This window comes from Hyperoodon ampullatus (genome assembly GCF_949752795.1).
Source record: "Hyperoodon ampullatus genome assembly, chromosome: 2".
Taxonomy (NCBI): domain Eukaryota; kingdom Metazoa; phylum Chordata; class Mammalia; order Artiodactyla; family Ziphiidae; genus Hyperoodon; species Hyperoodon ampullatus.
The window spans coordinates 129,774,646-129,801,425 of NC_136915.1; the positions used below are offsets into that span (position 1 = coordinate 129,774,646).

The 26,780-nt window shown below is 38.5% G+C and overlaps 1 pseudogene across 1 annotated transcript in view; it reads right to left on the reverse strand.

Moving 5' to 3' along the window:
• Positions 1-26,780, reverse strand: part of LOC307065446 (centrosomal protein of 78 kDa-like) — a 50,566-nt pseudogene that overhangs the window by 19,714 nt on the left and 4,072 nt on the right. The window contains exons 2-7 of the transcript in view: positions 10,214-10,333; positions 9,725-10,116; positions 6,453-6,625; positions 6,289-6,361; positions 5,123-5,226; positions 2,958-3,132 (exon numbers count right to left, since the gene is read on the reverse strand). The product of the transcript in view is annotated as a centrosomal protein of 78 kDa-like (transcript). The remainder of the gene's footprint in view (positions 1-2,957; positions 3,133-5,122; positions 5,227-6,288; positions 6,362-6,452; positions 6,626-9,724; positions 10,117-10,213; positions 10,334-26,780) is intronic.

Below are 26,780 nucleotides of genomic sequence, written 5' to 3' on the forward strand. Positions count from 1 at the left end.
AAGGTCAACTTTAAACATTTTGCATCTAAAGTGGCTTTGGATACCTTTGGATAGAAAGTACAGTCTGAGCACTGTCCAGACACTTAGATACCTAAAGGCATCTAAGATATCAAACCAGGGCATCTAAGATAACAAACCAAAGTCCTGATATTCTCTCAAAAGCTGCTCCTCCCATCAGCCCCCTTTTTCTAAGTGATACCACCCAGTTGCACACATAATCATCAACGACTTGTCTCCTTGTTACTATTTACTTCATACCTCACATCACATCTAATGTGTAATAGCTACACCCTCAAAACACAACCTGAATTCAACCACTTTTCACTTGCTGCAAACTTCAACCTAACCTAGGCCATAAACATCTCTTATTTGGAGCACTGTGATAGTCTCCTAACTGGCCTCCCTGTTCCTCTTCTTTATACTCCCAAGTCCCTTCTCTATACCAGGTCACCTTATTCAGATATGACTTAGATCATGCCTTTTCCAGTTCAAACCCTCTACTCATTTAGAATAATCCACATCTTTACTCTGGCCTTCAAGACTTTACAAGAGCAGACCCCTGGCTAGCTCCTTGACCTCATGTCATACCACACTCTTCTTCACTCAGTACTCTGCCCAGATTGGCCTCCTTGCTTTTCCTTAAATACTCCACCCATCTACATGCCCACATACTCATTGCCCCCTTGTCCTGGAATGTGCTTACACCAGCTCTTCCATGGCTTGCCGCTCTCTTCATTCAGGTCTCCGTTCAAATGCCACTTCTCCAGTGAAGCTGTCCCTTAACATACCTGTCCAATGGAGTCCTACCTGCCCCCACTCACTCTCCTTACATTAAGATATTTTTGCACTTCCTACTCTCTAAAATTATATTACTTATCTGTTTACTCATTTCTAGCTGAACTCCTTCACTAGAATGTAAGCTCCATGAGGGCAAGACTTTTGTCTGTCTGGTTCACTGCTTTATCCGTAGTGCCTAAATCTGCATCTGGCACACAGAGGTATTAAAAAAATTACTTGTGAAACTGACAAATGAATAAAGTGCTCCTTTCAAGAATTCAGAGGTTGCACAAGAAGGAAATAATGCTCTTGGTGGAAGCAGGCTTAGTATCTAGGTTCACCTCTATTCACAGTAGAGATAAGAAAAATTTACAGGTATAAATCACTTTAATTAGAAAATTATCTGCTAAAACCATAAGGGAAGTACAACTTTAGAAAAGTACCGTTTTCTAGGATACAAATAATAACAAATTCAAACAATGTGTGAATAGAGAATACATACTAAAAACCTATCATGAAATTATGATGGTCAAGAACTCTCACAGTAAAAGGTCAGACAAAAACCAGAACAAATGATCATGAATTCTAGTAGTTCTGGGGCTGAACAACCTACTCATTTAAACAAAAGGGGTCATCGCAAAAGCACAGGTATTAAAAAATATTACATGAAAGGAAACTATCATGAGTCATTTACTGAAGTGTTGAGTGGACCATCCCATTAAAATAACTGGGGTCTTTCAACACCCCATGACATACAGAAATAGCAAGTCAGACGTATGGATCTGACAGGATATGATACAACCCTTACAAACTCTCACTACAGAAGAATGGACACACGGTGTAATTAACCAACTAGCCAAATTAATACAAACAGCCAGTAAACCTCACCAGTAAATCAAACGAATACAAAACAAAACAAAATGTGGTTATTCTCCTATCAGATTAAGCCAAGATTGTGTACGAAAAGTCTTTAAAATGTCTATACTCTTTTGATCCAACAACTCTCTTTCTACGAATTTAACCAAAAGAAATAGTCAGAGATATAGGTAAGGATATATATCAGAGTACTATTTGTAACTGAAAAACTGGACATACCTTTTATACAAGATTGGGTAAGCTATGTGTACTGTGGCATATTCATATAATGGAACACTGAAGGGTCACCAAAAAAATGATGCAGTAAGGCTTCCCTGGTGGCGCAGTGGTTGAGAGTCCGCCTGCTGATGCAGGGGACACACGTTCGTGCCCCAGTCCGGGAAGATCCCACGTGCCACAGAGCGGCTGGGCCCGTGAGCCATGGCCGCTGAGCCTGCGCGTCCGAAGCCTGTGCTCCGCAACGGGAGAGGCCACAACAGTGAGACACCCGCGTACCGCAAAAAAAAAGAAAATAAAATGATGCAGTAGATGCAAATTTACTGACTTGCTAAGATGGTCATACTGAATTAACTGAAAAAAGTTATAAAATTTGGATTAATCCCACTTGCATAAAAAAGGGAGAGGTACTCATTTTTGTAGTCTTACAGTTTTTTAAAAGTGCTACCAGCCAGTGTTTGTGAGAGGCAGGCTTCACATCTACTCTTGGGGTGGACTACAAATTGGCATAGACTTTTTGGGTGGTAATTTGGCCATGTGTATCAAAAGTCTTAAAAATATGTCACACTTAGTCATTCCACTTGTAGTACCTTATTCTACAGAAGCAATCCCGATGGACACAGAGACGTATATACAATGTATTCACATTGTTTGTGACAGGGAAAAGCAAACTGTCTAAATCTAATTGCAAATAATTGATTAAACTATGGGACATCAATAGGATGGAATACTACATGATGCCTCATTAAGTGAAAAAAGCAGGAATATGAAATAGCAAGTATACTACAATTCTATTTTTGTAATCCCTAAGTGTACAAATATATTTATAGAAAACAATAAAAAGACTGAGAATATATACACCAAAATGAACAGTGATTTATGTCTGGGTATTAAATGTATAGGTAATTGTTCTCTTGTTACTCTGTATTTTCTGTAAAGTATATATGTAACTCTTAGAGAAAGTTTAAAAGCAACATAAAAACGATCAGAAAAATGAGGCCTTAAAAAAATCCTATCACAACAGTATCATGCCAAAAGCTAAGCATATATTATATTAAAAATTCAATATTTTCCATTTTAGAATTTACCTCCAAGCCATAAATCCTCACTAAGAGATTCTGCAAAAGCACGAGCACCCAGGTCACCAATGAGCTTGTTGCAGTTCAGAGTGAAGCGCCTCAAACCAGGCATACAGTCAAGATCAGGTCTCCTGGAACGAACACTCTCAGCCCAGGTTGCTTCATGCCTTCTGATAGTCTGATACTGCAAAGATTTAACGGGACGAAATTAGGATGTTTCAATAAGGAAACAGGGTGTGCCTACTGAGTATGGCTTATTATGTCAGAGATTTACACACACACATATCAAGCATATATGCCAGGAGAGCCAAGCTGAGAAATTAAATAGTCAGTTCTGCTTTACGAGTCCAGTGACCCACATTCTAGTCGGTCAGTGATTAGATTCCAGCCACTGGATGACCTGTTTATGAACACTTATGTAAAGTTGGACAACTCAATTACAGTCTAAGAATTATTTCCTTATCTTCTAAGTCAGGGAATTGGTTCTAAATTCTATCATTGCTGAGGCTCTAAATTTCATCCTTCTGTCCTCCAATGGCCTCCAAACACCTGACTGGGCAACCGCTAAGAAAACTTTTTAATACGCATCTTATTTTTTCACAAATTATATACACAAAGTTCTATACATATAACTTATGTACATTATAAGATACATAGATATTTTTAAATGATACAAAGCTAAATAGGTTCTAATATTTTCTTTTCCTAACTTCTAAGGCATTCTTTTATTTTATTTATTTTTTTAAAATATTTATTTATTTATTTGTTTGTTTGTTTGGCTGTGCCGGGTCTTTAGTTTTGGCCTGCCTGATCTTTTAGTTATTGCATGTGGGATCTAGTTCCTTGAGCAGGGATCGAACCCAGGCCCCCTGCATTGGGGGCACAGAGTGTTAACTGCTGGACTGCCAGGGAAGTCCCAGGCATTATTTTTAAAACTATATTTACAAAATGGATCTCACATGCTACCTAGGGTATGCACACAAACTTTAGAGGCCTGGACTATGCACAGCCAGTTTGATGTGCCTTGGGAAGATAATGGTTTGACATTTAACCACAAGTCTTGTCTTAAAGACATTCAATTCTTTATATTCATAAAATCAATTTTGGTAAGAGGGAACACTGACTTTAAATGAAAAATGTCTTGTTACATTTTTGAAAACATAAAAGACTCAAAGTGCCTTTGACACTCTAAAAGGAAAATCATTAGTGTCATTTTCCCATTAACAATAGCTTATAAAAGCTCCAAGCAGAAATAACAGCAACCACTTACACAGTGCTTAGTATGTGCCAAACACTATTTATACAAATGAGTTCATTTAAACCTCACAATGAGGCATAGACGTTAAGTGATTTGTCCATGGTCACTAGCTATGAAAAGGGAGAAAGGGAATTTGAACCTAAGCCATTTGGCTTCGGCACCCAAGTTCTTGACTGTTCTCTACCCCAGGGGTCAATGGACTTGCCCTGTATAGGCTCAAAGAATTTTTCAATTTCCAAAATCTAAATTTAAACATTTCCAGCTCTGTGAGCTATACAGTTTCTGTTGCAACTACTCAACCCCACTGGCGTAGGCTGAAAGTAGCCATAGCTACCATGTAAACAATGGTGCCACTATGTTCCAAAAAAACTTTCTTTACAAAATCAGACGACGGGCTTGATCTGGTCCACCAGCCATAGTTTACCTATCCCTGGTCTGCACCATCGAACTATTAAAAAGGCTTCATGTCAAATTATTAAATAATTTAGGCCTAAATACAGTAATTATAACCACTGTAAAGTTGTGAAGGCACTGGTTTAAAAACTCTATTTACAAGTTGCCGAGGTAGTGATTTTTATTAGTTTACAAACTACAGTAGCTAATAGACACTTGATTCATTTAAAGATTGAAGACTATAATGGCAGAGTTTCTTCACAGCATCAAAATCAATGTTTTCAGTAACTAAAAATACACAGAAGTATTATTATGTATTATATATTAAATCTCTTATTTCTAAAATTAAGTGGACTATCTTTACTAAATGGTAGAATCCCAAACTGAAAACTGGTCTTATTCTTTCAACAAAACGAAAGATGCACTCACAGATATCAAAAGAAAAAATTAACTGCCATCTGTGTCAATGTATGAATGTGTTTCAATCACATATGTTTTTATGAAAGTTTAAACATAAAATCACCTTTAAGATCTTGGGCATGTACTCTGCTCCCTACCATGTCAGATTATACCCCGTGAAGTTTACTGTCTTAAGAGTGATAGAGTTCTTTACACCTTGACAAGTAACTAAAAGGAAACAAAAAACCCACACACACAGTAAGATGAAGAGCCTATACATTTGTCAATCTTGACTTATCTGCTTTTCTTGAGTCAATTGGGGGTTTACAGCCACATTCTTAAAATCATTAACTACAATCTTCCCAAACAGGTGATTGATGAACTGATGCACTCTAAAATTTGTCAGTAACAAAGTGTTATACCAGTTTACAGCAACAGTTTAATTCTATTTAGGTACTAAAACTGAATACACTGAATACTGCAAACTTTCTTCCCAACCACTCAGTAAAGTACTACATACTTTTGAGACAAAGGGAAAAAAAAAAAAAGAAAAACCTAAAAAGCATAAGACTCTTCCGATTTTCATTTCCAATGATACATGCCAATCTTGATGATCAATCACGATTTAAATGTCAACTGTAAACCCAGTATTTTATTAGCTGCTATGCAGTGTACCAGAGCAATAGAAGAGAGAGGACCTCAAACCCTCTGTTCCCTCAAATTGAAAGGCAGGCTTCCTTACCCCTTCAGACCACTACTGGACACAGGGAACACACACTAATGTTTCAGGACCCCAACCAACAGTCACCTGCTTTGTGATTACTTCCATGACACACCCTCACCAACACAACTGAGTTTGCTGCTCCTACGGGACGTTACATGTATTTACTATTTTAACACATACCACAGTGCATCATAATTATGATTGCAGATAGATGTTCTAACAATTTAAAGAGAATGATGACTTTTTTGCTCTTTACATCTTGCTATTTCCCTTCCCATAATATTTCTTGAAGAGAAACCATAAAAATATAGACAAACACAAAACACAGAAAATATACAAAATGTGTGGTTTGTGGCTTAACACAAAGTTAAGTAAAATTAGTTCTGACAGTATCCAGAATGTCAAAATTTCATGGTACAAATGAGAATGGACCAAGGTTTGAGCAGGTACAGGAGACAATCCAGGCATGAACAACACCAAGAAAAGGTAGACAGGAAGTAACATGGTGTGTAGGAAATCACGAGACCAGTCTGATGGGAAGAGACATAAACAAGACTGAAACTCACTTTCTAAACCTCCATCTCCAACTGGACAATTCGCAAGACACAGGTGCACCAAAGTGGCCAATTTATTCAATCCCTTTAATATGGAGGAAGAGTTTAAAATTTTACTGGTTTAATTTGCCCCAAAAGCAACTATCAAATGTTGGCAGGACACAATGAAGGCTTACCTTTGTTAACATAGTTAAGCCTCTCTCTCTCACAACTAGCCCACTTAGCTCCATGTTCCTTAGCGCACCCGATGCACTTACACAGCGTTTAAGAGCTTTACACAATTGGAAGGTCACATCTTTATTTCTTTTCGCAGGAACACGACTTCTGTAAACTTTATTTCTGCCAGAAGCTAAAGCAAAATTATTGTAAAATAAGTGATTTAAAACACACATTTTATCATCATTAAAAAGCATTAAAAAAAGCATCTGCTCTGTGCTAAGGATTAGAAACGACTCCTGCCCTTAAAGCCTTCATTAAGGAGGGACATGTGTAAACTCAAAATTTCAATCACATGAGAGAAAGAAACATAACCTTTATGCACAGAGGTTCCTTTGGAGGCAGAATGTTATATCCAAGTGATGGCTTCATGATAACCCTGAAGCAGAATCTAGAAAGATGAGGCTATGCAGAGTTGGAGTAGGAGGTGCATTAACTGCAGAGGGAACATTGTGAAAAGACACTCAAGCCTGACTCCTGCTGGGCACTGTAAATACTGCAGGTGGGGATGACTAAAGGCCAGGGGTCCAAGTGTGAGAAGACACAGAAATGAAAGAGATGTTGGCCCAAGCAAGCCTGGGAGAAAGCATGACTTGTATCCCACAGGTGGTGAGACCTGGGGCTACCACTGGCTGAGTAAGGGTGCCTCCGCTGATTAGAAAAAGGCTCCCCGCTGCTGAAGGACCGACTAGATAAAGGGAGTGATCACAAAAAGCTCCCCTTCCTCAGGGCAAAGAGCCCTATGAGGCTTGGCCGAACACAGTTCAGACTACACGCCTCCGTGCAGAGCACACGCTGGGCGGCTAGTATGCAGTAACTCTGTGTGGGCAAGCCATTAGCAGCATTATTTTAAGCACATCTTTTTATGTTAGAAGATCACTTAACCCGAGCAGGCGGATGAACTTAGAGGAACTGAATCCAGGGGCCGTGAACCACCCAGGAGTTTCTGCCATAGTCTGGGCCAAATGTAATATGGATGAAGAAGCAAATTTAGGAGGAGGCCAAAATTTACAAGATAGACCCACTGGATGCAAGACATAAAGAAAGTTCAGTGAAGGAACTCTGAAGAGAATGGGCTCTACAATAAATTTTTCTTACATTCAATGTAAAATATTAGGCAAAATTAAGTACAGTGGCCTTTAAGGTCCCTTCCAGCTCTAATTTCTTTTGATTTCTAACTTATTACTCTGGTTAAGTAAAGTCCCTTCAGAGGTACAGAACAGTTCTTGTACCTGAATGGGATGCAAAGAATAATCTGACTTCTCTTCACCAGGGGATGAGTTGAACTATCCTTGCAGAAGAGATAACAGATGGTGTGAACCCCAGATCCTGGAAAAGGTCAAGGCACACGATGAGTATTCAGCTTTTTGAAAACAAATGAACAATCATTTCCTCTCCTACATCTTCACACCCTTACTCTGCTGGTTACTTTCTCACAGCTTATAAACATCCTCAAATATACCCACTTAAAAATCTCTCAGACCTATGATTCTTTGGATCTTCTTGTGGGTAACCTAAGTCTCTACCATGCCTTCAAACACCTGTCCTCCCAAAAAGCCCAGATCTGTACCTTGGGTCCAGACCCGTCTACCAGGCCCCTCTAAAGCACTGAAGATGAAGTAAGATCCTCTCGCCACCCCCAATACCTTCCTACTGTGCTCTGTATCTCTCAAAAAGATGCAGCTGTAAACTGTCACCCACGCTTGCTGTCCTCCCTTTTCTAACTGGTCACCAGGCCCCACCCATTCTCTCTCAGATCTGCAAAATCCAGTCCCACCTTTTATAACTTAAGTGGGACCCTCAGATTACAACTCAGCCTGCACCAAATCAACTGCCTTCCACATGGAGGTCCGAGTGAGTCTCTAAACCACAAGTCCATCTCTTCTTTGGTGTTTCCCACAGCCTTCAGGATAAACACCCAAACTTCTGACAGGACAAACAAGGCCCCCTTCTCTTGGGCCCCACTAGGTTTCCAGTATCAACTCTCATTTCTTTCCCAAACCCTGAGTTCCAGTCCTATACCTTAGTTTTGCCATATTTTCTTATAGTTCTCAAACTTTGACACACACTGCTCCCTCCTGCCACCCCAGGACCTTCTACATATCCTTAGAAAGGATGGCACCTCCTCCAAGAAGCCTACCCTGAACTTTCCCTTCCAAGATTCTGTGCTCTGCAAAGGGGAAAGATCGGGGGGAGGGATCCATTAGGAGTTTGGCATTAACATATACACACGACTCTGTATCAAATAGATAATCAACAAGGACCTACTGCATAGCACAGGGAACTCTACTCCATAGCCTGTAACAAACTGTACGGGAAAAGAATCTGAAAAAGAATGGATACATGAATAACTAAACCACTTTGCTGTACACCTGAAACTAACACAATATTGTACATCAAGTAACCTCCAATATAAAATAATAATTAAATTTTAAAAAAAGATTCTGTGCTCTGTAGCACCAGAACTCACTTCTTCCAGAGCACTGACTACTGTGCTTGTGTTTACCTGCCGCCCAGTAGAAGGGGAGATTACCTAGGGCAGAAGCATCGTCTCCAGCAGCCCTTGGTTCTGACAACTCATTCAAGTGCCAGGCTACTTTACACACATAACCTGCTTAATTACTTCTAAGAACCCACAGAAAGAGTGGTTATTAATGTCATTTTACAAGTGTGGGGATTGTAGTCCAAAAGAAACCTGCCCAGGCCACAGACAGCATAAGCCCTGGAATTCAAACCCTAAGCTGCCTTCACACCGGTGATCTTTGCACTATATGATATGAGTATTGAAAAAAAATTTTTTTTCCTGAACCCTGTTTGAATGGAAAGGAAATGAAGCTGGGATATATCCATTTCCTAATCGCTTTGGTGTGTACCAGGCAAAGTCATTCAACAGACCAGGTAACATCTGTGCAACAACGAATGATGCTCCAAACTGTGCTAAGTGTTCTACTTTGTAGAGTCTAGAAGCATTAACACAGTGCATCCTTGTAACCACCACAGAGACTGGGACCTGTTAAGCCCACGCTACAGATGAGAACACTGAGACCTAGAAGCCTTAAGGCACTCGGCCGGGGTCACCGAGCCGGCAGGAGTCCTAGGCCGCACGCCCCGTCTAGTGCACGCACACCCGGGCACTGGGCACTGGTTCTAGTGCCCACCCTCCACCTGGCACCATCGAAAACCCCGCTTCTCAGCGCCAACACGAGGGGCCCTGGAAGCGGGAAGTACAAACCTGTCTCGACAAGCCGTGGCTGGAAGAAGCTCTGGATACAGATCAGGGGCAGCGGGTGCTCAGGAGCGGCGCCCAGGGCACCCCGCGGAGGCGGTCGGCCTTAAGTCCAGCGGGGCGTCCCGCAGGGAAGCGCGCACGGAGGGCAGAGGCACCAAGTCCTGCAGCGCGCACAGGTCCTCAGAGCGCGGAAAGAAGTCGGCCACGCTGTCCCGGCGCAGCTTCACCGAGTGATCATGGCCCGAGCACGGCCTCGGGGACGCTGGCTGCGGACACGATGGCCACACCCGCCTGGGGGCCCCGGCCCCTCGGGCGCCCACCGCCTGGCGGCTGCGGACCCGCAGCGTGCGCAGGACCGGCGTCGCAGCCAGAAGACATAGGGCCACGGGCCCCAGCTACGCCAACCCCCCCCATGCCGCGCTCCGGAGACCCCGCGTGGCCTGGTGTTGGCGCAGGCATCTAGGCCCTCCACGCCGCGGGGCTGGGGTTTACGTCAGCGGGCGGGACCGTTGGGGCGGGGCTCGAGGATGTCTGCACGTTCGCCGTGCGTCCGCACGCAGCCCTGTCTCCCACGGTGACGCGTCCTGAAGAGTAGGGGCTTGAGCTCTGAGACTAAGGCAGCGCGAAACGTACGAGGTGTGGAGACTTTGGGCTTTCCAAAAAGCGTTTGCTGACTCATCCAAACAAAACTGAGACCTGGTTGTATCAACGCATTTTAAAAGTAAACTCCCGTAAGTGTCTGTGCTCCCCCCACCCAGGAGAGAGCGTGCACTCCGTGAGGGACACACGAAAGGCTGAGTGAACGTCTGCCTGTGGTCCCTTACCTGGTGCACAGGTGTGTGAATTTATGTGGAGAGCCCTTAATTTCTGTAGTTTCTGCTAACTTGACACGGTAGTTGGCAAATGGTGACGTGTTCCATGCATTCAGGACATGATCGTGGTTACTAATAATCACTTTGTTTGGTACTGACAACTCCACAGAGAATTTACTACTGAATATCCAGTTTCCAGAAGAGAAACTGAGGCGTAGGAAGTGAAGTGACTGAGTAAGAGTAAGGACTCAGACAACTGGTGTTAGTAAATTAACCCTGCAAGGAGGCCGTTAGCCTGCGGTGGCTCTAGTGATGCGGCCGCCTATGTAAACCAACAAAAATCTAAGCCTGTCAACGCCTCAGGGTGGCGAACACTGCTGAGGACAACCAGTCACAAACCACCACCTAGGCTTTAAAGTTATAGCAAGTCAGTCATTTCCTTGCTTTGCTTCTGCCCTTTTAAAATAAACATCTCTGCAGCTCCTGTGGCTGGAGTGCTCCTCACCGCTTCCGCTTTGGTGGTGCCTGAATTGAATCTATTTTTGCTCACGTAAAGTCTTATTTTCAATATGCCTCAGTTTGTCTTTTAACATTGGTCGTAGAAGTTGGATTTGTGTCCAGTTTCTAGAACAGTGGTCGTCCTCTGGTCAGGCCTTAGGCGTTATGCATACAACGTTCCTCTTCTACCACCACCTTCTGGATGCCTCCACCCACTACCAGCTCCCGCGTATCGGATCCCCTAGATGTGGTCAGCAATGGCTTTCACATGCAGCATGCTCACATTATAATATCGCAGACACTCCTCCGTCCTCCAGCCAGCGTGTGAACTGAAACATTACCATTCCTGTTGAAGAGCCTGCTGTGACCACTTTCCCAAACACAGCCACTCCCCAGCTGACCCTGGGTAACCACTCTTCTGAACTTGGTCTCCATCACTGCATGGATGTCTTTCTATTTACGCTACATTTTTAAGTATTCTTCAACCTCATATAGTATTCTACTATGTTTTCTCTTCTTACTTGCTTTTTTTAGTGTTATCTTTGCTAGGTTCATCCATGCTGACACGTAAAGATCTGTCTAGTTGATGTACTTTCCTCACTATGTAGGATTCCCATGTAGGGAAGTACAATAATTTATATGTGCATTTTCCTGTTGATGGACATTTAAATTGTTTCCAATTTTCAGTATGATTTCTGTTTTAAAACATTTTTATATACTTTCTAAAGGTCACTTTACATTTACTGTTATTACAAAATATTGGCTATATCCCCTGTGTTGTACAATACATCTTTGAGCCTATCGTACACCCAGTAGTTTACATCTCTCACTTCCCCACCCTGTATTGCCCCCTCCTCCCCCTCCGCACTGGCAACCGTTAGTTTGTTCTCTATATCTGTGTCTCCCCTTCCTTTTGTTATATTCGGTAGATTGCTGTATTTTTTTAGATTCCATATATAGGTGATATCCTACAGTGTTTGTTTTTGTTTGACTTATTTCACTTACCACAATGTCCTCCAAGTCCATCTATGTTGCCGCAAATGGCAAAATTTCTTTCTTTTTTAAGGCTGAGTAGTATGCCATTGGTTATATGTACCGCATCTTCTTTATCCATTCATCAGTTGATGACACTTAGGTTGCTTCCATATCTTGGTAATTGTAAATACTGATGCTCCGAACATTGGGGTGCATGTATCTTTTCAAATACATGTCTTTGAAAACACGTGTTTTTGTTCTTTTTGGATTTATACCCAGGAGTGGAGTTGCAAGGTCATATGGTAGTTCTATTTTTAGTTTTTGAGAACCCTCCATACTGTTGTCCACAGTGGTTGCACCAGTTTACATCCCTACCAACAGTGTACCAGGGTTCCATTTTCTCTAAAAATTGTAAATTTTCTTCCTAGGGATAATTGAGATGATAGTTGAATAATAACTTAAGATCAGGCGAAGTCTAAAGAAATTTTAGAAAAGCTGGATAGAGTAGGAAAACTTCTGTTCGCTGGCGTCTGAATGTTAGAGAGACACCAAGACATGTGGGCCAAGTTGTGGAGAGAAGGGAAACACAGACGCAAGCTTGACACTTGGTGCAGCTTTTCTCCTTGGGGCATTTGCTGATTCAAATGTTACAGCCTAGGAGCTGAAAAGCCAAAGAGTTCAAAAGACTCTAACGACAGAAGCCAAACGGCAAGAACCGTTTTACATTGATAAACAGCATTTTAACTATGTAGAAGCAGAAAATGAAAAGAAAGAACTTTGCATTACATTTAATAAAAGTTTAGAGAGATCTTTGTGGTATATTAGTGAACTTATTTGTGGAAATTTAGCCATGTACATTGTGTTGGAGAGGCACCAAGAGTTCGAGAATTCTCACAATTTGAGTACACAGTTGCCTTAAATGTTGGCATGGTGGCATCCACTTACATAACAATGATTTGGAGGATGCTGTGTTAGTCAGCTCTTGCTGTGATAATGCTTTGGAACAAATCACACCAAAGTCAGTTACATAAACAAGAATTTATTTCTCTTGGACCTATGGGCTAGCTGCAGTGGCTCTCTTTTAGACCTCTAGATGGCTAGTTTTGCTCCGTGTTTTGGGTCAGTTTGAGGTCTGTCACACACCTCTTCGTCTGGAGCCCAACTGTGAGGCCGCAGCTCCCAGGTCCTGTCTTCTCTAAAAGTTCACTGAAACATAAGAGGTGAGCCCAACTGCACAAGCCCATTTAAGGCCTCTTCTGCTCATTTAAGGCCATCATGTCTGCTCATACTTCAGTGGCCAAAACATGTCACAGATCTAAGCTGTATTTAGAATATGTGTATTTGTTTAAAGTTGGGTGCTCTCACAGAAGAATATTGCATTTTGGACAGTGTTAGCTTCGCATTTCCATTGGCATTTGCAAACGTGATAAACGTCGTGTGCACTTTTTCACCTTTGAGAACTTTTTGAAATTGTGGGACAATTTCTATGGGAAAAGAGGAAGGTACATTTTAGAACTCAACTCTAGTTATAGCAGTGTTGGGAGAAGAATTAATGAGATAAGGTCAATACAAATGAAAGATTTGGGATTCACATATTCATAATTAACATTAGCATTCTTCAGAACATTCCTGGAGAATTGTGATGCTTGCTTTACGTGATTTTATCATAAATCATTATAATCTGACCAAGCCACTTCAGTAAAACATACATCATACAGTACATCGCATTTTAGTTTTTCCTACCACTGCACAACTTCTCATCAGGCACGAAAGCCTACATATGGTATGGTTCCATTTATGCGAGATGTCCAGCAGTGGCAGATCCATACACATGGCAAATATTATACATTAGTGGTTGCCAGGGGTTTGGAACAGAGGGAAATAGGGAATGACTCCTTAAAATGGATGTAGGTTTCCTCTTGGGGTGATGAAAATGTTTTTCAGCTGGACAGCAGTGATAGTTGCACAACATTGTGACAGTACTAAATTCCACTGAATGGTACAGTGAATTGTAAAATGATCAAAATGGTGAATTTTGTGTTCTGTTCATTTTACTACAATAAAAAGGAGAAAGAATTAGGGAAAGACTTAGAGTTTGGGAAAGTAAGGTGAACTGGTCAAGAAAAAGACAGCTCTACTGTTCAGTTTTCTCTCAGCTCTCCCGTTCAGTTTTCTCTCAGCCTTCCCAGTGCATTAATCCTCAGCAAAAAGTAGCCTGAACTTGTAGATGATAGTCATTCAACACAGTGCGGGGAAAAGTAAATAAAATAAAAGCCAACTCTTCTTCTTTAGCACATCTGTGAAAGGTTAACTTCCTGCTCAGCCACATGGACATTCATGAAGACGTTTCACTTTAGGTGTCCTCTACTTCAGTACTTTACTCACAGCTCATTCACACATGTAGGCAACAGCATTCCTTAATTCGATGGAATCTGCAGTGCTGGTTGTGATCAGTCTCATGAAAAGAAAAGGGAAAGAGGAAAAAGCCTCCACATTGACTTGGTGGTCTTGACAAAATGGATGCAGAAGACAGCTTGAGTGTCAAACTGGAAACTTATTTTCCTTTTCCTTTTCTTTTTATCTTTCCTTTCAGGTCTTCTGCCCACTTCCCACCCCCTTCTTTCAAACAGGAGAGACACTAATTAGCTGCTTTTTTTTTGTTTGTGCTAAAACAACTATTGTTTTGGGTTTCTTGTTGTTCGGTGAACATTTTTGTTTTTACTGCCAAATGAGCTTCGGTGGTTGGTGTAGGGGGTCTCTTGGGAACTTAACTTTTTCCAGTTTAAGTGGGAAAGCTTTTTTGTTTGAATGGGCTTTTACTGGGTGCTTCAAGGTTTGCTCTTGGCTCTTTGATGGGGGACTGGATAGCACTGTGTTTCCTTTGAGGTTCCGATAAATAAAGGATCCTATGTCCTCCTGGGCACTCTTTGTTGATTTTGCTGTGTGTCCTCTCTAATAGCCAGATGCAGATTCCAGGAAAATGACATATAAATGAATATAAGTAATCTAATATTTTTAGAATTTGCTTTGGCCATACTCCTGGTCTTTTTCTACTTGTAGCAGATGGCTTTAAAGAGCATTAGCTATGTATATATTAAATATAATATAAATATACCAATATTAAATATTATATTGATATATAAATTTAATATACTAATATTTATATTAATGTATAACAATTATGTATTATATTAATATATATTTTTGCCTAGCGTATATTATATACAAAATATATGGGTAATGAAATGTATTTATATGGTTAATATGTTCATAATATTAATATGATATATCCTGTAAAATTGATTATAGAACAATTATATCATAATATATAAATTATAAATATATATATTTATATATATTATAAATATATAATTATTATTATCTGATATAATACACTATAGTTAATATATTCTATATAACACAATACGTAATGTATTAGTATAAGACAATTATATTATGTAATATAAATATAATACATCTAAAAAACTATATATATTTTAATTATACATTACACATACAAGTATGTATAGCTATTTATAATTTTATTTACATAGGAATCTGTTCATCCTAACAATTGATGTAAAAATATGCAATATTTTCAATCAAATGGGCCTTTACCTCACTACCTACACATAACTACTTTTATAATCATGAACCCTGTCTAACTCATGCTTCCATATCTCACAACCTGCTTTTCTACACATGCACATAGACGACACACATTTATACACGATATATATGTATACTGCCAGTTTTCAGTTCAATGTATATAACTATATAATATATATAATTATATTCCTGTGTATGTATACAAATATAAATCAAAGGTATGTGTATAGGTATGTATTTCATATGTTTATATAACTATATCATACAAATAATGTATGTGTATATAAATACATGACTATATACATACATACCCAGAAATATACTTCTTTAAACAAAAGGGACCTAAATAAAGAGTTCTCTAAGAATAAAACTAGTTATGTCTCACTGTTTCAATAAGAGTTTATAGTTTTCTACTGTATGTGCTTCTATAATTGTTAGGAACAATTCCCATTTGTTGAATGTTAAGTTGTTTTAATTTTTTGCCATTATTAATGAAGCTCTAAAGAATACGGTGGGCAAGATTACTTGAAAAACTCTCCTGAAGGAAAACGGTTAGGTATGCTAGGTTAAATGTACACAACTTATTTTTAAGTGCGTGGTTGATTTTTGAAGTATGCAGTAGAAATTTCCAGGACCCATGAAAGAAGGGTGGTACATGTGTGAGAGTTATAGCTATATTAGGAGTGGATTGAAGATCTTGATGGCTTAGAACAGAAGCTGGAAATCCTGTTTTCATGGAGCCAAGTGGCAAATATTTTAGGCTTTGTAGACCAAAGAGCAAAATTGAGGATATTATTTAGGTACTTAGGTAACCATTTAAAATGTTACCAGTTAAAATGTGAAAATTATTCATAGCTCACAGGCCATAGAAATAGGCATCTGTCTGGAATTGTAATACAGGCCATAGTTTAATGACACAACTGACATAGAGACTTGTTTATAAATGGCCATAACCACGTGAGAGGCAGGAGGTAAGACTCCATCCCTACTAGATGGGAAGATAGAACTAAACCTATCTATCCCTTGCTTCACCTTCAATGAAAGGGTGTGCCAGGAGAAAAAATATCTGCTGGCAAAGGGAGACTAAGACCAAATTCTCTTGGCCTCTGCTCTGGGTAGGAAACAGGTAGGAAATCTTGAGAATTCTGAACCCCAGATCTGTGTTCCCAGTGTTTGGGTTGCAAATTTATGTGCGGTCTTGCAAACAGAAGCTAAGAAATTAACTTAAAATGCTCCCAAATCGGTGGTATTCCAAACACAAAACTAAACCCTTTCTGGAGAGGTAGACCTTCAACACAGGCCTATAGCATTCCCACAGATAAAGTTTAGCTAAACATGAGCTCATGATCTAAATTTACACAATAATGAAGAAATCAGCTAGAAGTGGAGAGAATCAGCCAAAAACAATCAATACCAGAATTATATTCCCAAGGCCATCCATCAGATGTTGGAATAATCAGGTGCAAGGCAGAAAATATACATAAAACTAGAACTGAAACAAGGAACAAGGATGTTTTAAAAGACTGGGTAGGATCTTTAAAACATTTTTCAAGTACATGTCTTTGATAAAGCTAAAAACTCGAAGGTTGTGTAATATAGCAGATTAATCATGGAGAAGTGTGAATTTATGCTGTTTTTAAAAATATGGCAGGTCAGATTTTCTGCCTAATTATATAAGTAGATTTATCTTTTAAAAATACATGTTATTTTAAAGATTTTTTGGCTGTAAAATAAGTTAAGGTTATTTCAAAGGGCTTCTCTCCAAAGAAAAGTGAGAAGTAGCAAAACACAGAAAGTCGAGGGGAAAAAATGTCAATATATACATTGCAGTAGGGTGAACTAAGCCTTAGGCTAGCAACAGTGTGGACGAGCTGACCCTTAGATACTTACAACTAAGCTGGAATCTTCAAAAAGTTCCACTATCTATAACTAAAAAGATTTCTAAAATTAATAACCAAGTGTTTCAATTGACATCAGAAGAGTAAAACAATAAACCCTGAGAACATAGAAAAATAGATAATAAATATGTGAGCAGAACTTAATAAAACAGAAAAAAAGTATAAAATTGAGGTGATTTAGTAAGTCAAAAGAATATTCTTTGAAAAGATTTAAAAAACACACTTTGATTAAGCAAAACAAAAACATAAGTAAATCATATACAGAAAGAATCAGGACAATGTTAGAGCAGAGAATATATGAAATGCCAGTAAATTTGAACATTTCTGTAAAGTGGACAATTTCCTAGCTCCTAAAGTTTACCAAAACTGACACAAGAGGAAATTTATAGCTGGAGTTCTTTCACCAGTAAAGGAATTATGTCAATAGTTTACAATCTTTCACCAAGAAAATACCAGACCCAGCCAGATCATTTGGGAGGTGAATTCTATGGAACTTCTATTAAACAGATAACATCAATATGAACAAAGAAAGACTTCTAGAGATAGCGAAGGAAGAATTCTCCTTTATTCATCTTATGAAGTCTATATAATCCTAATACTGAAAATAGATTAGGACTGTAAGGAAAAAGAAACTTACAGGTCAAATTTACTTGTAAATATAAAAGCAAAAATGTTAAACTATGATATTAGCTACCCAAGTTCACTAGAGTAAGAAAAAGCATGAGCAAGTTAGGTAATCCAATGAATGAAAAGGTAGTTTAATGTCAAGGATATATATCAATAGATTGAAAACACCACATTTTATTTCTTTCATCTGTCTCTTTAAAAAATGATAATTGATCTCTCTTGTACTAGGCACTGTGCTAAGTCACTTACATATTTACTCCTTTAAACCTTCTATCATCCCTGTGGGAAAGTTCTATTTTGCTTCCATTTCTTAGCTAAGACTCTAACCCCCAGGAAAGTGAAGCAACATTTGTAAGATTTTGTGGATGGTCAGTGATGGGACCAGTACAGGAACATCCAAAGTCTGTGCTTGGAAACAGTGCCCCATGTTGACACTCACATTACAGATGAAAGGAAAGGAACCATGCACTTACCATATAGATTAAGTCTCACATTACAGGTTAAAGGAAAGGAACCATGCACTTACATTATAGATTAATACCCCCATAACAGGTTAAAGGAAAAAGAAACATGTGCTTCCTCCAAAGTTGTAAAGAAAGCATATCCATTTCTTAATATATTTCCCAATTTCTTTTGCTTGTTTTCTGACCTTTGTAGTGCATTTTGCCATGAGGCAAATTTTATTTCTTATATAATTAAATGTATCCTTTTTTCTTTGTATCTGAGAAAGGTATTCCTCATGAATACTTTATTTCATGTCTCCCAGGTTTCTGATACTTTTACAGTTTCATTATTTTTTAACTTTTAACTACTTGCTGTATCTAGAATTTAGTAATGATAGCCATATTTTCCCCCTTTTGTTGAATAATTTTTGCTACTGATCCAAAATGTGAATTTTATTTTAAACTCAATTCCCTTATGCTCTTGCATCTAATTTTAAGATGCTTCCTATTCCACTGGTTGTTTTGCCTATCTAAAACAAAATGCTACCTTAGTTATAATGTAATTATAATATAATAAATGTAATTAGTAAACATAATACGAAATATAATAAATAGCATATGTAAAATAACAAAATATAATTTACCATATAACAGGGTCCAAGGAGAGCAATACTATACAATCACTTGAAATATCCCGCAAAAGATAGTTTATAAAATTCAATATTCATTTGTAATTTAAAAGAAAGAGTAAAATAGGGATTGATGAATGCTTCCAAAATAAGGAGAAATTATATGTCTAAAAGAGAAAGAGGTAAATGATAAACTTTAGTAACACTGGCAATAAATGCAGGACAAGATGAGGATGCCTGATATAATGTTAAAGAAAAAGTATTATGTAACATTGTTTTTGCAGCACTGATGAGTTCAGTGAAAGAGAATCTCATAGAAAAGAGTATCTCATTCTTCTTAATGTCTGTACACTTGTCCATTGCATGAACATAACAGCTTATTTAGCCAATATGTTACTGATCTGCATCTGGATTTCTAGGTTTTCATGGAATTTTATTATGCACAATTGTTTCAAACACTAGGACTTCCTCTTATGTTTATATCTTTTGAAAGAAACAATATCTCCACAGATGATTTATCTGTTCTGGCTGCTAGCTGACTTTGGGTACTTCTCAGTTCTTCCCTTTACCTTCCTTGTCAATATGAAAATGGAAGGCAAGAAGTTCTCCTGTTTAGAGGCTGTCAAGATAGATCTTGGTGATAAAGTCTTGGTGGTAAAGGCTAAAAGTATCAACCCAGAACAAACGTTTTTCCAGCTGTAACTATGTGTGATTCCCTTGGCTTGATTCCATAGAGGATGTAAGACAAGACTGTAGAATCTGCCGTCAAAGTGCTTCCAGTAGGATGAGCTAAGTCAAGTATGGTGGCATATGTAATTCAAGACAAAATATAATGTCTCCTTTTCTCTCCTAGCAAAACTTGGTGGAGTGAATGTAGAAGTCACTGTATGCTTTGAATTAAAGGAACACAATAAATCTTGTTTTGGAAGGTAAGTATTCTGGTCTCTTTGTGGAGATGAATTGGAAATTGTCTAGAAGAAGGAAAATGAGGTTAACCAAAGTTAAACTCATAAATAATTGAGCATTACTTAAATATCTGTGGTCTATGTTTGTCTTTGATCATAATTTCTCCCAATTTATAGACCTCTTTGATACTTGATGAATCCTTGTCAAAGATGCACTTAACAATGGTTATCACTTGTGTATTAGGTTTTGCCTGGGCCCTGAAGAAACTATCCTAAATTACCAGCTATGATTGTCACTTGATTTCTTCACAGAGAACAATCAGAACTCCTTGTCTTAAGTGGCTTGGAATGTGAAACTAGTTAGTCTCTTAGATATTGTTAGAGGACCCTACAGAGCCCATTGGTGAAAGTTTGGAAAACATTGGGCTTCTTAAAATTGATTCTTGTAGTGCTATAGGAAAGATCACTGAACCAAAAGGATAATGGTGTTTCTGGTTCTGTTGTTAGCGTTCTCCATGGAAACATTGCTGAAGCTTCTGGACTCAATTTCCTTCCCCATGTGTGAATGTCACTGAAAATATCCAAGTCCCTTCTATCTCCATATAACTTCAGGAACTAAGCAAAATGAAGACTCAAAATTCATTTCAAATAATGAAATGAATATATAACGTAGAGTGGAACTGGGAAAATACCTGGTTTAAATTCTGGAAAGTACCAACTATACAATTCTGGATAAGTTGCTTACTCTTGCTTAGACTAATTTAATGCCCATCTCACAGGATGTTATGATGATTAATTTAATATCTTTGTATAACACAGAGTGTTATGTAATTTCTTCTTGTTTTTCTTGAGTAAATACATATCCTTAAGCAACTCACTGTAAACAATAGTTACTTACTTGCTTAAATTACTCTTATCTTCTATTATCACCTGACCTGTGTCCTGCTCAAGTTAATATGTGGAAGTCTTAACCCCCAATACCTCGTAATCTGACTGTATTTGGAGATAAGGCCCTTAAATAGGTAACTGAGGTCAAATGAGGTCAAATGGGTGGACTCTAATTCAATATGACTGGTGTCCTTATAAAAAGAAAATATTAGGACACAGACATGCACAGAGAGAAGACCATGTGAAGACCAAAGGAAAACATGGCATCTACAAACCAAGAAGAGATACCTCAGAAGAAATCAATCCTGTTGACACCTTATCTCAGATTTCTAGCCTCTACACCCGTGAGTGAGTAAATTTCTGTTGTTTAGCCTCCTCAGTCTCTGGGACTTTGTCATGGCAGCTCTAGGAAACTAATACAACTTTTTATGGCCTCCTTGTCTCAAGTTGAAAGTTCAATATTTGGCATCATAGCTAAGAAACAAAAATATCATCTACATTCCTTGTTGTAGTCTTTCTTCCCCATTCTCATCGCTAGTAATTTCCATATTTGGGTCTGTTTTCTGTATCTTGTAAACAGAGCGTTACGCTCATTTCTTGTCTTACTGCTAATATACAATAAATGTGCAGATACCGAATAGATGTTGGAGGAGTGCAGCATATAGTTGGTACATGTGTGATATGTGTGTATTCATATAATTTATACTTTTTCTCTATTTTCTTCCTTTGGTGTGAGCTAAGATTCTCTGCTTTTGTGACTAGCACTCCTGAATACTAATCCCTGAATTTAATTCACCAAAAATTGTGAAAAATAATAATCATATGGGGAAAGAGAGAGTGATAGAGGGAGAAGAACAAACAATCAGGCAAGGGCAGTACTGTGAATTATTAGGGTCTTATTAATAAGATTATGTTAGTCTAGAGGAAATGACCGTAAGTACCATCAGTGAGCCCAGTTGGTCTTTACTGAGCGCTAGACACATCCCTGAGTTCTGTTCTTAGTGTCCAACTGTATGATGACTACTGTCTGGAAGTATTATCTGAACAGCTAAAGTCACTTAATGGAAAAGGAATATGTCTTTAGAGAAGCAACAGTAATTTTTCTATCTGATTAAAAAGCAATGTTGACTGTCTGGAAACCTCAGTCATATTTGTAAGCAGAAAAGCATTGGCTATTCAAAGTGGATGATGTAAAGAGATGAGCAGAAACTTTGGCGATAGGTATACCTGGATTTAATTCTCACTTCTACCACTTGGCAGCTGGATAGCCTTAGGCAAGTTTCATACCTCCCTGAAATTCACTTAATTCAGTCTGTAAAATGGCATAATAACTTATTATAGCATCCTTTTAGGAATTTTAAATCAGTTATTGAAATAAAAGTACACACTATATAGACAAGTATGGATTCCTCAATAGGTGTTTGACCTTTCATTTCTCCAGTATCCCACCCCCATCAAATAAAGAAAAATACTTTTTAAAATTTACGAATATTTCATTATTCTAAAGTTAAAGCCATAAAAATAAAAATAATCAAATGGCCTATGATCATACCATTAGAAGAACAAAAGAATAGGTGTTCATGAGAGTTCCAAATTAGAATACAAGTTTTCATTAGGCACCTGTTTATGTATGCTATTCTGCTCTTTAAAATAAATAATTAAATTTGAAAGACTTATTTCCTCACTTTTAAGACTTTATTAGTTTACAAATTACATATCGACCTATGCTAAATATTATACCGACCCATGCTAATGAATTCAGTGCAGAAAACAAAAAACACTGCACTCAAGCAAACTACATATATATGTGTGTGTGTGTGTGTATATATATATATATATATATATATATATATATATATATATATATTACTGAAATGCATTTATATCCTAGCGTGTCTCATAAAGCATTGTGGTAACTCACCGGAATACAAACAATCAAATATAATGGCAAAAGCACTTAATATAAACAGGGCCAAGGAAACATAGACAGAAGATGAAGAAAAGATGAGGGAAATGTGAACAGGAGGAAGTGTAGTTAATCGAGTTGTATGTTTTGACCTTAAGATTCTCTGTGTGGGGACTTCCCTGGTGGCACAGTGGTTGGGAATCCGCCTGCCAGTGCAGGGGACATGGGTTCGAGCCCTGGTCCGGGAAGATCCCACATGCCGCGGAGCAAATAAGCCCGTGTGCCACAACTACTGAGCCTGTGCTCTAGGGCCCATGAGCCACAACTACTGAAGCCCGCGTGCCACAACTACTGAAGCCCCAGCGCCTAGAGCCCATGCTCCGCAACAAGAGAAGCCACAGCAATGAGGAGCCCGCACACCGCAACGAAGAGTAGCCCCCACTCGCCCCAACCAGAGACAGCCTGTGTGCAGCAACAAAGACCCAACACGGCCAAAAAATAAATAAATTTATTTAAAAAAAAGATTCTCTGTGGATAAAACAACATGTAAATAATTGGTTACAAAGCCACATTATTTGAAGGTGCCAGACTGCACATTAACAGTCTGACACAAAGGGACAGCACAGGAAAACTATTCAAAGATAGAAATTTTTAAATATTTGCAGTTTGAAACCTTTTAGAGCACGTATAATGAGCTCGACACACATTTCAACACTCAACATGTTAATCACATGTTCAAAGTATGTCTCAAAGTCCTTGGAAATAGCTGTTGTCTCTGTCCCTGATATCCAAAACTGATCTGTGATGTGTAAAACTCAGGAGGTATTGATATCCACTTTTTGGCATCTGAACAGGAAACAAAGTTGTTTCGCAGTGATAATAAAGAATGAAGTAAATGCAAAAGGATACAAAAGACAAAGTACTGAGGGAATGTATTAACAGAACTAGTCAAACTAAATTCTGGTGAACTGGGGCCTACGACTGTACACACTCCATGGAAATACCCCAGCCTAAATACTGGCATAGGAGGAAGGGTACTGCGAAGCCCATCACCGTATAATCCTTTAAAATGTCCCTTTCAAGGTTGGCTCCACTCAACACTGAGTATAGGAAATCTTCCCATCAGGCAGAAACACTGGCTGCCCAATGATTGACCAAGAAATTAACACACTAATGAATAAATGATGCTAATTTATTTCTATCCCTGACAACGGGAAACAGCACACACTCTGTGTCAATGGTATGTCCTCTTTCCCACTTTTCTAAATGGTAAATTATGTTTTTCCCTTCATTGCTTTATATCATGTGTGGCAGGCATGATGGGAAATGGCTATCAATGGTTCTGTTATTGATTTCTACCTTCATTTCACTGTGGCTAAAGAAGATACTTTGTATGATTTCAATTTCTTAAAAATGTATTGGTACTTGTATTGTGGCCTAACATATGGTGTTTCCCGGAGAGTGTTCCATGTGTACTTGAGAAAAATGTGTATTCTGTTGTTGTTGAGAGGAATGATCTATATACGGCTGTTAGGTTTAGTTGGCTAAATGTGTTATTCAGTCCCCCTACCTCCCTACTGACTGTCTAGATGTGTTTTCCATTATTGAAAGCAAGGTATTGATCTCCAACTATTATTTTAGAACTATCTATTTCTTCCTTTAATTCTGTCAATGTTTGCTTCACATATTTGGGGGTTGTTTGGTACATATATGTTTATAGTTGTTCTATCTTCTTGATAGATTGAACTTGTTATCAACATATAGTGGCCTCCTTTTCCTCTTGTGATAGTTTTTGATTTAAAGTTTATTTTGTGTGATAGTAACATAGCCATCCCAGATCTATCTTCCTTCCTTCCTTCCTTCCTTCCTTTCTTTTTCTGTCTCTCTTTCCTTCTTTTTTGTTACTATTTGCATGGGATATTTTATTCTATGCTTTAACGTTCAAGCAACTTGTGTCTTTTGAAATCAAGTGAGTTTTTTGCAGACAGCATATACTTGGATTATGGTTGTTTTTAAAGTCCATTCTGCCAATGTTTATCTTTTTATTGGAGAGCTTAATCCACTTACTTTTTCAAAAATTACTGATGAGGAAGAACTTAATTCTGTCTATTTCCTGCTTGTTTTCTGTATGTCTTATGCATTTTTTGCCCCTCATTTACTTCATTACTGACTTCTGTGCTTAGCCGATTTTCTTGTGGTGAACTCTTGATTCCCTTTTCATTTCTTTTTGCATATAGTCTATTGATATTTTCTTTGTGGTTATCAAGAAGATGACATTTACCATTCTAAAGTTAAAACAATATAATTTCAATTGAAACCAACTTCAGTAGCACACAGAAACTCTGTTCCTCTACAGTTCCGTTCCTCCTCTTTACATTATTATTGTCACAAATTACACCTTTATACTTTGTGAGCCCAATAACATGGATTTATGATTATTTTATACATTTGTTTTTTCAATCATGTAAGAAATAAAAAGTAGAGCTACAAGCCAATAACACAATACTGGCTTTAGTATTTGCCCATGTATTTATCTTTACTGGAGATTTCTATTTCTTTCTACAGCTTTGAGATGCTGTCTAGTGTCCTTTCATTTCAACCTGAAGGTTCAATTTAGCATTTCTCATAGGGCAGTGGTAGGAAGTTGTAAAATAAATGCCCTCAGCCTTTGTTCACCTGGGAGTGCATTAATTTCTCCCTAAGTTTTGAAACCAGTTTGGCCAAATATAGAATTCTTGGTGGACAATTTTTTTTCTTTCAGCACTTTAAATATGTCTGGCCTCTTGCTTCCGTGGTTTCATATAGGAAATTAGCTCTAATCTTTTTGAGGATCCCTGCTTTGTAACAAATTTCTTTTTTCTTTCTCCTTTGGGAGAAAAGATTCTTTCTGTGTCGTTTGGCTTCTGAGAGTTTGATTATACTGTTTTTTGCTGTGGGGTTCTTTGAGTTTCTCTTAGTCCTGAAATCAGCCAAAGATTTATAGCAACCAAACACATACTGAACCAGGGAAGAGGCAATTTGAAAATGGCAGGAAAGCTTTGTGGCATTTTTACTTGCCCTTGCCCCATCCACTGTTAGTGTAGTGATGGTGTTAAAGTGGTGGAGTCTTAATGCAGTGATAGTCTTAAAGTAGCAGCAGGCCATTCCTAGTATGGGACCCTCAATCCTGCTTCAGGAGGGAGCAGAAGAGACCGTACTCTCAGATTATTATGTGTATCTGTTCTAACCTATCTGTTCTGGGAGCTACTTGAAGGACTGACACAAGATGCTTATCTCTGTCTTAGCTAACTTGGAACACAGTCTGGAAAAGCAGCGGTCATTGCTCAAAAAAAGTGCAAGGTGAACTAACAAAGCACAGATGGCTGGGGCAGAAGACTGTGCATTGAAATACAATAGACCACATAAGATGCAGGAGCCAAAGTTGGGGGAGATTCTTTGGAAAATTAGAACCTACAAAAAGTACACATGTGTCCAGAGAACTTAGGAATGCCACATGCATACTCGAGATAAGATGCATGTTCTGAACACACCAGAGGAGTCTCTAAGCTTTTACCATGGGCTGAGCCCTGAACTCAATGCAGGTCAGCTAAATGTTGAAGGAGTGATCCAGCAATCTGCACAATGGGCAGAGGTGTGTGGTTTTGAGTGTGCATATGGATGTGCTTGTGTGTATTTATTTTTGTTTGTTTTAGGTGCAGGAATTCAAGGAAATCTCTGTCAAAACATTAGCTAAACATGAACTAAAGGAACAGAGACTTCAGTGCGTACATACGATAAGGAAAACAGTCATTGCAAAAATAGTTTGGAAAGGTCCCTAAACAAACAGACTACTACAGCCTCCAACAATCAAAAGCCCAGGAAACCCTGGG